Raw genomic sequence first — 12,597 nt, 5'->3', positions numbered from 1 at the left:
CACATCTCTGGGTAGCGACTCCTCACGCGCTGAACCTTATCATCACTGTTGGCGCAGCTCGTGAAGTCTTGCGCACTCATTCCTGCTCTGGGTTTACAGAGTCAGAAGCCGCTTCTCTCTCTCTCTCTTCATTTGGCAGCCCGGCTGTCCTCCACCCCCCACCTCCCCGCTGCCCGCACCATGCCAAGTACGCTCGCGCCACGCCTCCCGCAGCTCGACTCCAGCCCCTCCCCCCACTTCATCTCTTTCCCCCTTCCTCTCCCCTTCACCCCCACTCGCCCTCTCCCCCCAGACAGCAGAACGCCGGCTGTTGCCAGAACCGCAACTGTGCCCGACCAACCTGCTTCAGGGGAGAAATTCCGCCCGCCCGTGTGTGTGTGTGTGTGTGTGTGTGACTGTTTGTGGGGAGGGCACGCGCTCTCCATTCAAGCAGACGCTCTCATCTGTTTGTGGGGGCGGGTGCTTAGTGTGTGTGTGATGACACACGCTCCTCCTCCTGAACTCCAGAGCCTTCACTGACATGTTACAAAGGACCCGCTGTTTGTCTGGGCGGGTGCTTAATGTGTGTGTGACGACGCACGCTCCCCCCCCCCCCCCCCCCCCCCCCAAAACAGCTTTGGTGCATGAGACGTGCGGAGCATCACCTCTCTCGCCACCTCTCCCCTCCCCCCCTCCCCCCACTACCCCTCTCCTCCCCCCCCCCCCCTCCTCTACCATCATCCTCTTCCCCTCTCCCTCTCTCCCCCTCTCCCCACTATCCCCCCATCTCCCCCTCTCCCATCCTCCTCCACCGCTCACCCACCCATCCTCTCCTCCTCCCCTCCTCCCCTCCACCCTCTCTCCCTCTGTCTCTTGCCCCTCTCTCTCTGCCCCTATCTCTGTCTCTCCCCGTTCTCTCTCTGCCCTCACTCTCTACCCTCACCCCCCTCTCTCTAGATGCGCCTGCGAGTTGGGGGCTATGCGTCAGTGGATATGGCGGTTATGGGGTAAAAGGAGCAAATTAATAATATTAATATAATATCAAGGGGGGTAGTTAGTGTGTATGACGCCACATATTTCACCCCCCCCCCCCCCCGCAACTGCACATTGGGGGAACAGACCCAACGGGTCTGCACTTCGTCTAGTATCTATTAAAACTGTGTATGTGTGTGTGTGTACATCATTTTGCATTTGAAACGTATCTCCTCGAAAACCAGATGCAAAAACGCAGAGATTTTTACAATTTCGGTAGGGATTTAACTTACGATTGCATAAATGCATGCCTCTCTAAATTCAGTCAATTATTTCCCCAGATTTTGAATAAAATTGTGCACAAAACATCAAAAAAAATGTAAATCAAGCTGCTGCATAACCTCACAGATGTCCATTCACAATGGATCTCATTTACATATATGATATCACAATGGGACGGGTGTGGGAGATCGGAACCTTCACGTGGTCCCACTAAAACCAAACGGGGGAGACGGGCTCCGAGCCGAGCCATTATGACGTCGTCAGTGGAAGCTGGTCATTTAAAATTGAGTTGATTTATTTTTAAACTTTAATTAGTAATAAGTCGGAAAATAAAGTATAAAATGTTCAGTGAAGATGTTCTCTGCCTAGGGGGGGAAAATGTGAATCAGAATATGTAAAAATTTAATCGTTACCACCTAGTGTTTTTGCGAAGGTGTAAAGACATCCACATATACGGGTGATATTTTAGTAAGTGTCTACTTCTCTGTCCCAATACTTTGATGCCATATCTACGCAAAATCCGTAATTCTATACCATTTCTTTGTTTTCTATGTTGTTAATAAATACTGATAAATAAAGATTAAACCCTGGAGGAATAAAGTGGTATATTGTTATCTTTTTACGATGTTCGATGCCAACCCCCGGAAAACCCCTGTCCTGCTGGGTACATAAAAATTCCAGTCATCATATTTATTTGATGGGGAATCTATCAAATGAAAATACTCTTAAACGGCAGGTATTAAACACTTAAATCTTTTTCGCACTTCAAAATATGCCTCTATTCTTGATAAAATTATAGACCTTACTGTTTTTTTCGAAAATTTCTTGTCCCAACGATTGAAGTCAGACGCAGTCACTCACCTGTGTTGCGCCATCCCTCGTGTATATAAATAGAATGGACGCGCACTTCCGGTCTTCAAAGAATTTGAGTCACCTACCGTGTGAATTTCTCCTCATTTTCGTGACAAGAAACGTGCCAAAACTCCAGTTTTTGCAGCATAACGGGTGAGTACCTTTATTCAGCATCATATCCGAAAGCTCTAGATCCCATAGAATATCAAAACTGATTTGTAGTGCAGATAGGTTCGTGCCATGTGCTTTACATCCAAACAATATCGCCTTCCGGCGAGGCCATGCTGGGCTAAAGGTTTGGGCCATCATATCTGTAACGCTCATCTCCGTCACTTAACCTCCGATCTCCCGGGCAGACATGACAAGCAGTGAAATAGATTTGACTTTCAATCATTTTTGTGTAATTTTGTCATTGTTTTGTTTCATATTCATTATTTGTTCTTATAATTCCCTTAAAGTTTAGTCAGAACCAGACCAGGCATATCTATTTTTTGTTTATTTGTTTTATAGCCAACCATTGGTTAGTCAATTTTTTTTGTATGCATTGCTGAAACTAACAGGCCAAAAGACTTCGACCAAGTCTAATTTCCATACAAACATTCTGAATTTTAGTAAACATGCTTCATGTTCTCCACCTTAACCAAAGATTAATTTGGTGAAAAGGGAATGAAATTTGGATTAATATTCTACAAAGCACTCAAGTTTTTGAGTGCATAGATTTGTGCCAAGTCTTGTTCATTTAATTCTAGCAAGTTATTAAAGTAAGTTTTCAATTTTCATATATTACAGAATGGCTCGTACACCAGCAGAACATGCCAAGTGCTATCATGATCGTCAGAAGAATGACCCAGTGCTGAGAGCGAGGTATGTGGAAAATGAGCGGAATCGCAAGAAAGCTAACTGCTCCATTTGCAGAGAGAAGTGTGCGGGAACAAAGAAAAAGAATAAGTTGGCGCGCAAGTTCAAAGACATATCGTGCTCGTCGCCATGTCCAGCTTCCAGACAGTCCTCCAGTAACACCAGTGATTCAAAATGCTGCAAATCTGCCTCCACCAACTCCACGACGACCAGTTGATCAGAGGCCATAAGAAGATCAAGAAAGATCGAGCAAAAGCCTACAGCTAACTAGAGGCCGTAAAGAGAGAATTACAGGGACAAGAAAGACTGATGAAGTGGAAGAAGAAGATACAACAGGGTGAAAGAACAGTTGCTTGAGAGAGATTCACCACCCTGGAAACGAGGAAGCTCCTAAGAAATTGTATAGTGGATAGAGCTGTCGCCAAAAAACTTGTCTTTCACCATGCACTCCATGATGCATTCTGGCATGACAAGTATCGGCGGAACAACGTGCACCCGAATACACAGAAGATAAGACAAATCACTGCAAGCAATATCACAAGGAAATACAGGATGGTTAAACATATGTCATTGGCGCTTGGCATTAATGAACCAGAAAGATGTTGGCAAAAACTTGAAATATGAAAAGATCTAGAGAAGGGACAGGGTGAACGACAAAACAAAGCAGATAGTAACTGACTTCTTTGAACGTGACGACAACAGCCAACTAATGCTAGCAATGTTACAACATTTTGAGATTTTAAAAATCAAGTCTGCAATTTATCCCATCAGATAAAGCATAAAAATAAGTTTAATTTGACACCTACTTCACTTTCATATCTTCAGTATTAAAAAAGTTATGGCCATTTTCATACTCAGAAATTAGCATCTTGTTCCCTATTGCTTTTCCATTGACTTAACACAAAAGCTGTGATCGAGGACAGTCAAAAGCCCATAACTTTCTTAAAAATTAAGAGAACTGAAATAAATTTTCAGTTATTATAGAATGAAGCATTCTGAAACAAATATAAAACAATCTTACTTGGATGACCTGAAACTAAAGCATATAATTAGTTAGTTACCCAATTGTAGCTAATTACAAAATTCAATTACTAGATCTAAACATCTATCCATTTCTTAAGAAAAGATTAATATTTTTTGATTAGCCCAAGTGTCCAAATAACATTCACACAAGAATTCACAACATAACATGATTTTTAAATCTCATTGTCATGATTTTTTAGGCCAATGGAAAGAATTTAGTGTTTAATTCCTGTAAATTAATGGCCATTTAAATCACCTTGCGAGTGGGATTTTGTGGAACGCGATCATTTGGAATGCTGCGGTTTGCGGTGAATTTAAACCCCATATCGGCAGGAAAAATACTGCCGGTTCGTATGGGACCTAAATCACCTTTTCACAATGTAAAATGTGGATTAAGGTAATCCTAAGAAGCACCTTTATATGTAAAATATACGGCTTTCCTTTAGCTGTCTCGTACCTGAAATCCTTTCCCGTTGTCGGCATGCACGACATTAGAAGCGGCTTTTTAGTTTACTCCAGCGCTGAAATGGTCCAGCGATTTAAAAATTAAAAAAAATAATAATAAAAATTCACAGAACGGCCGTCGGAACAATTCTTCAGCGTTAGCTAGCACTCCAAGAAAGTTTTTCCAGGGCAGCCTCAATGCGACCACGAGGTCGCGTCATTTTCGTGCCAAGGACACGTAAGTGGGACAGGCCCTTTACTTCTCCCCTGTCATTCCTCACTGCTCTTGTCAGGCAGAAAGTACAGGAGCTCAAACATCTACACCATCAGACTCAGAAACTGCCTCTTCCACACTTGTCAGGCTTCTGATACATCCTGTTCCAAGCTAGGATACAGTCTGATTCACCTCTACTCCATTGAGGACATTGGACTGTTTATAGAACTGGTGTGCTACAATGCTGGGAAGGATATTCTGCACTCTGTACTCTACCTTTGCACTACCTACTGTATTTGAATTTAATGATTATATTTATACAAGTATTATCTGATCAGATTGCAGAGCATGCAAAACAAAGCTTTTCACTGTACATGTGACAATAATAAATTTAAATCTAAAAATGCACGCTAAGGTGGTTTGTTATTCTGATGAGCATGCTGTCCATGCCAGGATAGGTGATGGCTGTTCAATTGTTAAGGTTATGTCAAGGATATTGTGGTGAATTGCTGATGTGCATCTCGCAAAGCAGTGATGTGCTGGTCAAACAGGTTTTCGGATTAAAAATAAAGATAAAGACAAAGATACAAAATTGCTGGAATAACTCAACGGGTCAGGCATCATCTCTGGAGAAAATGGATAGGTGACGTTTTGGGGCAGGACTCTTGGCCAGATTGATAGTGAGGTGGGGGGGGGGGGGGGGGGGGGGGGGGAGCGAGCAAAGACCAGGGCAAATCAGGACCGGCAACAGGTCACCTCAAGCAGGGAGGTTCCTCAATAGGCTAATTGTTGACTAGGGACAGTGTGATCTCAAAGAGGAATACGTTGCAAACTGGAACTGGATATCGTCTTTTAGTTGAGGAAGAGGGGAGGGGTGTTTGTAGAAGTTACCTAAATTAGAGAATATAACGTTCATACTGCTGGGGTGTAAGCTACCTAAGCGAAATATTTGGTGCTGCTTCTTCAATTTGTGAGTGGCTTCAAGGGCCTGTCCCACTTAGACGATTTTTCAGCAGACTGCCGGCGACTCAAGTTCGCGGCACTCGTCTGAAAAACCGCAAACTGGAATGGCGACTGTCAGAGTGGAACACACACACACACACACACATTGCAAAGGCGGGGGCCAGGGAAAGCGGGGGAGTGCTGTCTGAAATTCACACGACGCAAAGCCAAGGTGAAACAACCACACACCGCGATGAACAGGAAGGTTAAAATGGCTAGCACAGTGTACGTTAAGTCCTTTAAAAGAGGGGGGGGAGGGGAGAAGTGTGGAGACACTTGTAAGAAGCCAGACAACTTAATAAGCCAGAGATGCACATCTGTGAAGTTTGGCGGGCATTTAACATTACCAGTTGGTTATCCTTGGTTTTTTTTTTTTTTTCCCCCAATGAGCCAATGAAAATGCCCGGTCAGCAAAGGTGATTAACTAAAACTACCTCGACTACCCATAACTACATGGCGACCCCACTACAACTGCACCTACGACTACAGGATTAGCGATTTTCTCCATAGCAACCAATTTTTGGTCACAGAAAAATGTTCAACATGTTGAAAAATTTTGCAGCGACCATACTGAGGCCACGACTAGTTCTGAGTGCAGGAACTCCTCGCGACCATGAAGGAAACTCACCAGAGACCACCAGCGAACATGTGGCGACCATGTGACAATCATGATGTGAGCGCAGAGTCTCCTGCACTTGTCTCAAAAGTCACCTGTGGGACAGGCCCATTAGGCATTTTCCTGACGGAACTGGCTATGAGTTGCTTGCTTCGCTTTTATACTTGTTGCCATCTCGGGATCTACCTCAGCATCTTCAATTATTGTCTCACCTTCAGATATATTTCCCTCTTCACAAAGGAGTTCACGGTACCTTCTAAATGACTCCCTCTTATCTCTCGCTACTCGGCTAATTCGCCTAGGCTTAGGTGCGCAGAAATACTCTGGTGGCTGTACTATGTCTCTGATGACCTCTCTCTCCTTAAATACTGGGGCTTCTTTGTTCTGGTACCGTGAGATACTGGACTATCGGGATCCCTAGTTGGAGTCGTGGGAGAAGGGTGGGTGGGGTCTGGGTGTGAAGGGATGAGTGAACCAAGGAGTTGGAAATATACAGTGACATTTTCATTTACAGTTGCAATTAAAAATACTTTTCATTCACATTGAGTTCATTCCACAGGAAAGGCTCCTGATGCTTCCTGACAAACCTTGCAGATGGGTTATTTGTTGCAAGATATACAACCACTGGCCTGCGCATCTAAGTATATGTATCAGGTTCAGTTCAATTATTGAGTAAATGATGATTGTCCCGATATAGATGGTTGAGCATTGTTATTGTATCAAGTTTAGGTGGTTAGATTCTGTCTTGTTGGAGATGATCTTTACAGTTCTATTGTTTGACATGAGAGTTACTTGCCACTTTGGTCTATTATCGCGGTCATCTGTAAGTCACCATGGACTGCATTTTCCGAGGATTTGAAAATTTCTGTGACCATCAGTGAATATCAACTTCAGATCTTAAGATGGAAGAACGTCAGTATTTGACATAATTGGAGCCATTAGAGTGTTTTTTCCCAGGCTTACGTTTCAGAGAAGCTGAGCGAATTGCAATATTTTTGCAGGTCAGGATGTTGAATGCCTTCAAAGGGAACTTGCAGGTGGCAATGTCCCTATACTGGTCGAGGTCATGGGAGGTGGTGGAATGCATTTTATAGATGGCACAACTATTCTCACAATTTGTTTTTGGAGGAAAGGACAATTGTTTAGGTTAGATAAGGTGCCAATGCAGTGGGATGTTTCCTCCTGTACGTCAACAAGCCACTTGAAAGTTGTTGGTGCTGCAATCATTTGAAAGGTCAAGAGTGTTTTATCATGCTTCCTGACAAACCTTGCAGATGGATTATTAAGTAAATGATGATTGACAAGATATTGATGGTTGAGGATTTGGTATTGATAATGGCATTGAGTATCAAGGTTAGATGGTTCGATTCTGCCTTGTTGCAGATTATCTTTACTTTTCTGTTGCTCGACATGAGTGTTGCCACTTCGGTCTATCGTCGTGGTCTTCTGTATGTAATCATGTACTGCATTTTCTGAGGAGTTGTAAGTGGAATTGAAAATTCAGTAACAATCAGTGAATATCAACGTTGGATTGTAAGAGGGAAGAAAGGTCAGAATTTGAAAATATTTGGGGACATTGGAGTACTTTATCCCCCTTGATACCTATTTACTTCATTTTTATCAGAATGCCTTAATACCATGCTTGTTCAAATGCTGCCTTTTTGTCTAGGGCTGTCACTGTCACCTCATTTATGGATCTCAGATATTTAGACTGAACGTCTTGAGGACACAACAAGAAGTCACCAAAATGGTATACGATGACGCAATGTCTTTTTTGTTCATATGTTAATGGATTGATAGATAAAATTGTCTTTCGAAGTTTATCTATTTTTTTTACATCATGCCAAGAACCAGGAGGAAACAAGTTGCAGGATGATCGAGGAACACCGCAAAGAGAAGGAGCAGAAGGGAACAAGAGACGCAACAAGAAAGGACTGAACCTCTTGAGGATCTGTGACAAATAACGGAACATCGCAGGGAACAAGACACACAACAAGAAGTTGCCAATTCACAGCCAAAACGGTACACGAAAGTGCAATGACTTTTTTAATCATATGTTAATGGATTGATAGATAAAATTGTCTTTAGAAGATTATAAATATATACATCGTCATAAATATCTTTCTCTTTTTTACATCATGCCAAGAAGCGGGAGCAAACAAGTTGTAGGATGGTCAAGGAACAACGCAGAGACGTCGAGAAGCATTAAGGGGCAGAACGGAACAAGAGACACCACAAGAAGTTGCAAAAATACAGCCAAAACAGTACACACTATCTCAATGTATTTTTTAATCATAGTTTTATGGATTGAAAGGTAACATTGTCTTTAAAAGTTTATAAATATCTGCAATAGATAAAATTGTCTTTTTTAATCATATGTCATTGGATTGATAGAAGGAATGAAGAGACGCAACAAGAAATAACCACGTTTCGAAGATCTCCAAAAAATAAAGCGCAAGACACAAGTAATGAAGAGATGTGACAAGAAAAAACTAAACATCTCGAGGATCAACAAGAAAGAATGTAAAACAGAGGGGAGCAAGAGGCAACAAGAAATCTGGACATGTCGAGGATCAACGAGAAAGAACACAAAACAGAGGGAGCAAGAGACACAACAAGAAAGAACTTAACTGAATAAATTTCATCTTTAATGTTTAAATTGTTGTTATATTTTAAGAGTTATTCACATTTTAAGCTTTAATAAATCACTTTTCCACTTGCCCTGCCCGTCAGCTGCTCCTGCGCAATAATGCTTCAATCTTCTATGTCACAACGGGAACCCGTTAGCCGCGCCTGCGCAGTTGCGGCCTATGGGCGAGTGGTGGAATATTTCGTTCGGGGACCGACCACCCATTTGACCCCCCGCGTTTGGGACGGGACCTAACGGGTACCACTTGGTCTAGTTATTACTAAAACTCATCTTGTGTCCCGCTGAGGCGATAAACATCTTCCCGTCGCATTGCCACCTATATTTCTGGACTTTATAATCGTTTAACGTCTAAAAAGAAGCCAGAAAACTCACCCATTTCTGAAAAAAAAACCCTTAGTGACTTCACAATCGACTCGCAAGGCACGACGGGACACTCCGGGAGGGAGGGGCACACCAGCGCACTCGTGTTCAATGCCCAGCGTGATACTGGAGTGAGAGCTGAGCCCGGGCCTGAAATAGAAGCCACCGCTGGAACCAAGGACAAGCCTGGGTCTGGTGTCAGGGACGAGCCCACTGAAGCCCAGGCGGTGGCCAAGCTGACGGATGGAGCCTACAGCCAGGGCCGAGCTGAGTACGAGAACATAGGCCATGGGATTGCTAGAAGGAATGGGAAGAGGGACGCAACAAGAAATAATGAGTGAGCCTGGTCGTTTCGAAGATCTCCAAAAAATAAAGCGCAAGACACAAGTAATGAAGAGATGTGACAAGAAAAAACTAAACATCTCGAGGAGTCAACAAGAAAGGTAAGATGGGAGGGGATGCAAGAGGCCCAAGAAATCTGGACATGTCCCTCTCAGCCCCCCTATCCCCTCCCTCTCTACCCCCCTCCCTCTCTAGGGATTGAAGAGGGAGGGCGAAGAGGAGGAGGGAGTGCTGGGGGATGAGGAGAAATGAGCCGCGCCTGCGCAGTTGGGAGCTATGCGTGAGTGGTACAATATTGCATAGGGGGAACGGCTTGCGATGGGGGAGCAGACCCAACGGGGTTGAGGTAGGTACTATAACAATGTTTAAAAGACATTTGGGTAGGTGCATGGATAGGAAATGTTTAGAGGAATACTAAGTCTTGATACTAGACTTGGTCTAGTATTCCTCTAAACATTTCCTATCCATGCACCTACCCAAATGTATTTTAAACATTGTTATAGTACCTGCCTCAACTACCTCCTTTGGCAGCTCCTACCATATACCCACCGCAATCTTCTTTAAAAGGGCTTAAAGGGTTCCTATTAAATCTTTCCCCTCTCATTTTAAAGCTATGTCGTCTGGTTCTTGATGTAAAGTTCTTTAATAGAACATAACTTACAGAATGGCATCAGAGCACATTTGACCTGGAAAAAGTATCATCCCATTTTGGAAATAAATCAGTTTTTAATTGTCATATTTCTCAGCTTCTGTATCATTATGAATGTTTATTTTCTAATCAATATTCCTGATCGCTTAATGGGATTCATTTTGATAGAACTGTCTTTGCTTAAGTTTCATCTATCTGAAATAAACATATTGTGTTTCTGAATAGTTACACTAGTGCTCCATCCAAATCAGCCCAATAGCAAAGGTGGAAGCTACCAAATTAACTTCCTCATCCTCCCACCTGATGTTGATAGGTTGCTAAATAATCCAAAGTTCGTATTATAGTTGCTGTTGTCCTATAGATTTACTAGTTGAGATGTCAATCATCTTTGATCCAACTGAAATGGGTTTACTAATCTCAGGAGTTTCCAAGGACACACTGTAGTGAAGCCAAAGCACTGTTACAGTTAAGCAAACTGCAGAACGACAGGAATTCTCTGGAACTGAACTTGAATATTTTTTGGTTAACATTCTTTTGCTTTGTTGCAGTGATTCTGTGGTATGTGCTGTACGTAGGTTTTATAAATGAAAGGATATTTATGCATTTTCTATTGTTCATATTTAAAATTCTGTATAAAATTATTAATTGCTGCCAATAATTAGAACTCTTTTATCTATCAAACTTTGTTGGCTATTTTTGAAATACTAATAATTATTTTCAGTATTCTTTGCTGAAAATGTTTCATATTTTTCACATGCACTTCCCTCATTTTTCACTAATCTCTGGTTTGTTTCTCATTTAGATTAATTCTTGCAAAATTGTACAAAATAATGCAGTTTGCACACCTAAAGAACAGCCAGCATTCCTTGTTCAATGCTTTAAACAGATTTATCACAGCTGCCACCGTCATGGATGAAACGGTCATGGTGCCAAGTTTTCTGCGGGATCTCCCAGCTGATGAGGAGGAATATCGTAGAGAAAACAAAATCTCCAAACAAAGGGATATGCACGAAGATTACTTGCTCCTTATGTCCATCAAAAAGGACATTGAGTCGGGTATTTCAGATGAACAAGTGAAGTCTGATCTGGAGTTCATGAAAGCCAGCGAAGAAGATGGTGATTTGGGAGAACTTCAGCAGCTGTTTCACCATCATTTGAATGGAATTTACAATGTTTTCAGCAAGCTTACACAGCAAACTAACCATCTAACCAACTGCTATACGAAACAATTAATATTTAATAACTTATAAAGTTAGAAATCAAGTGTTGAAATGCATATGTGGTCTGACTTTGTTTTTTGTTTTTTTTTAATTCCTCTCTGCTGGTGAAAATGAGTGGACTTTCAAAAAGATTATAGTACATAAATTTACTCTGGACTAGAAATCTTAACAAAAGGCATTTAAATGCAACAAAATGACGTGATTTACTTCTTCTCAATGATACCTTTTTGATTTTGTTTTAAATTGTCCACACCTCTGGTATTATTATGTAAATGACATTTTTGCTTATTACTGTTTCTTCTGAATTTATTTGTAGTTTGGAAGAATTAAACCATGCTCCATCTACCAGTGTCTACAATGATAAATTAATTCCAACCACATGATCAAATCCCTTGTACAATATGCTGTGTGAGATATGAAACACAACTTTAATCATTATTTGTCACTAACCTTACCTCCAAAAGCTAAACTGCAGCTAGACCACAACTAAATTATAGAGTGCACTGTTATTTATGGAATATTGTTTTTGATAATTGCATTTTGTTTTTGTTTAAGGTTTAAATTTGAAGAACTTGTTAAAGTTCCCATTGTAGATAACACTGTAAAAAAGCATTTCTAATAATATTAAATGCATGTTTCTGCCATCTACTAAGGTACTATTGCCCAATCATTTTTCCTACTGCAATTTCTATGTCATGGAAATTCTCCAGGTAATTTTCCATTGAATGTTAGCACCACGGTTACACAAGGTATGTGTTGAAATTTTGACATCTGTCAATACACATCTATCAGCATCTCTGCTTTCATCATCCCAATCTGGTGGAAAGCTACATTTTGCCTGAATTCATGGTGTGGATCAGGTGCTACAGAGCAGAAAGCGCAAGGATTACCAGAAATCTCCAAGAGTTTCTAATTGATCTGCATGTCTAGCTTTCAATGTAATTAACCAAAAAACATTGTTTATGTCTAGCTCGCACTATGCACACCAAAAATACATATTTTGACAAAATGACTATTCAGATATGAAAATGTGCCATTTTCAAATACATCACAAAATGTTTATTAATAGAAAATAAAGTAATTAGGTTCCACTATGATGCACGTTATTGGAGATTTGCTGCGATTACACAAATT

The sequence above is a fragment of the Leucoraja erinacea genome, chromosome 12 (genome assembly GCF_028641065.1).
Source record: "Leucoraja erinacea ecotype New England chromosome 12, Leri_hhj_1, whole genome shotgun sequence".
NCBI classification, from domain to species: domain Eukaryota; kingdom Metazoa; phylum Chordata; class Chondrichthyes; order Rajiformes; family Rajidae; genus Leucoraja; species Leucoraja erinaceus.
Note: the sequence above shows the minus strand (reverse complement) of the source record.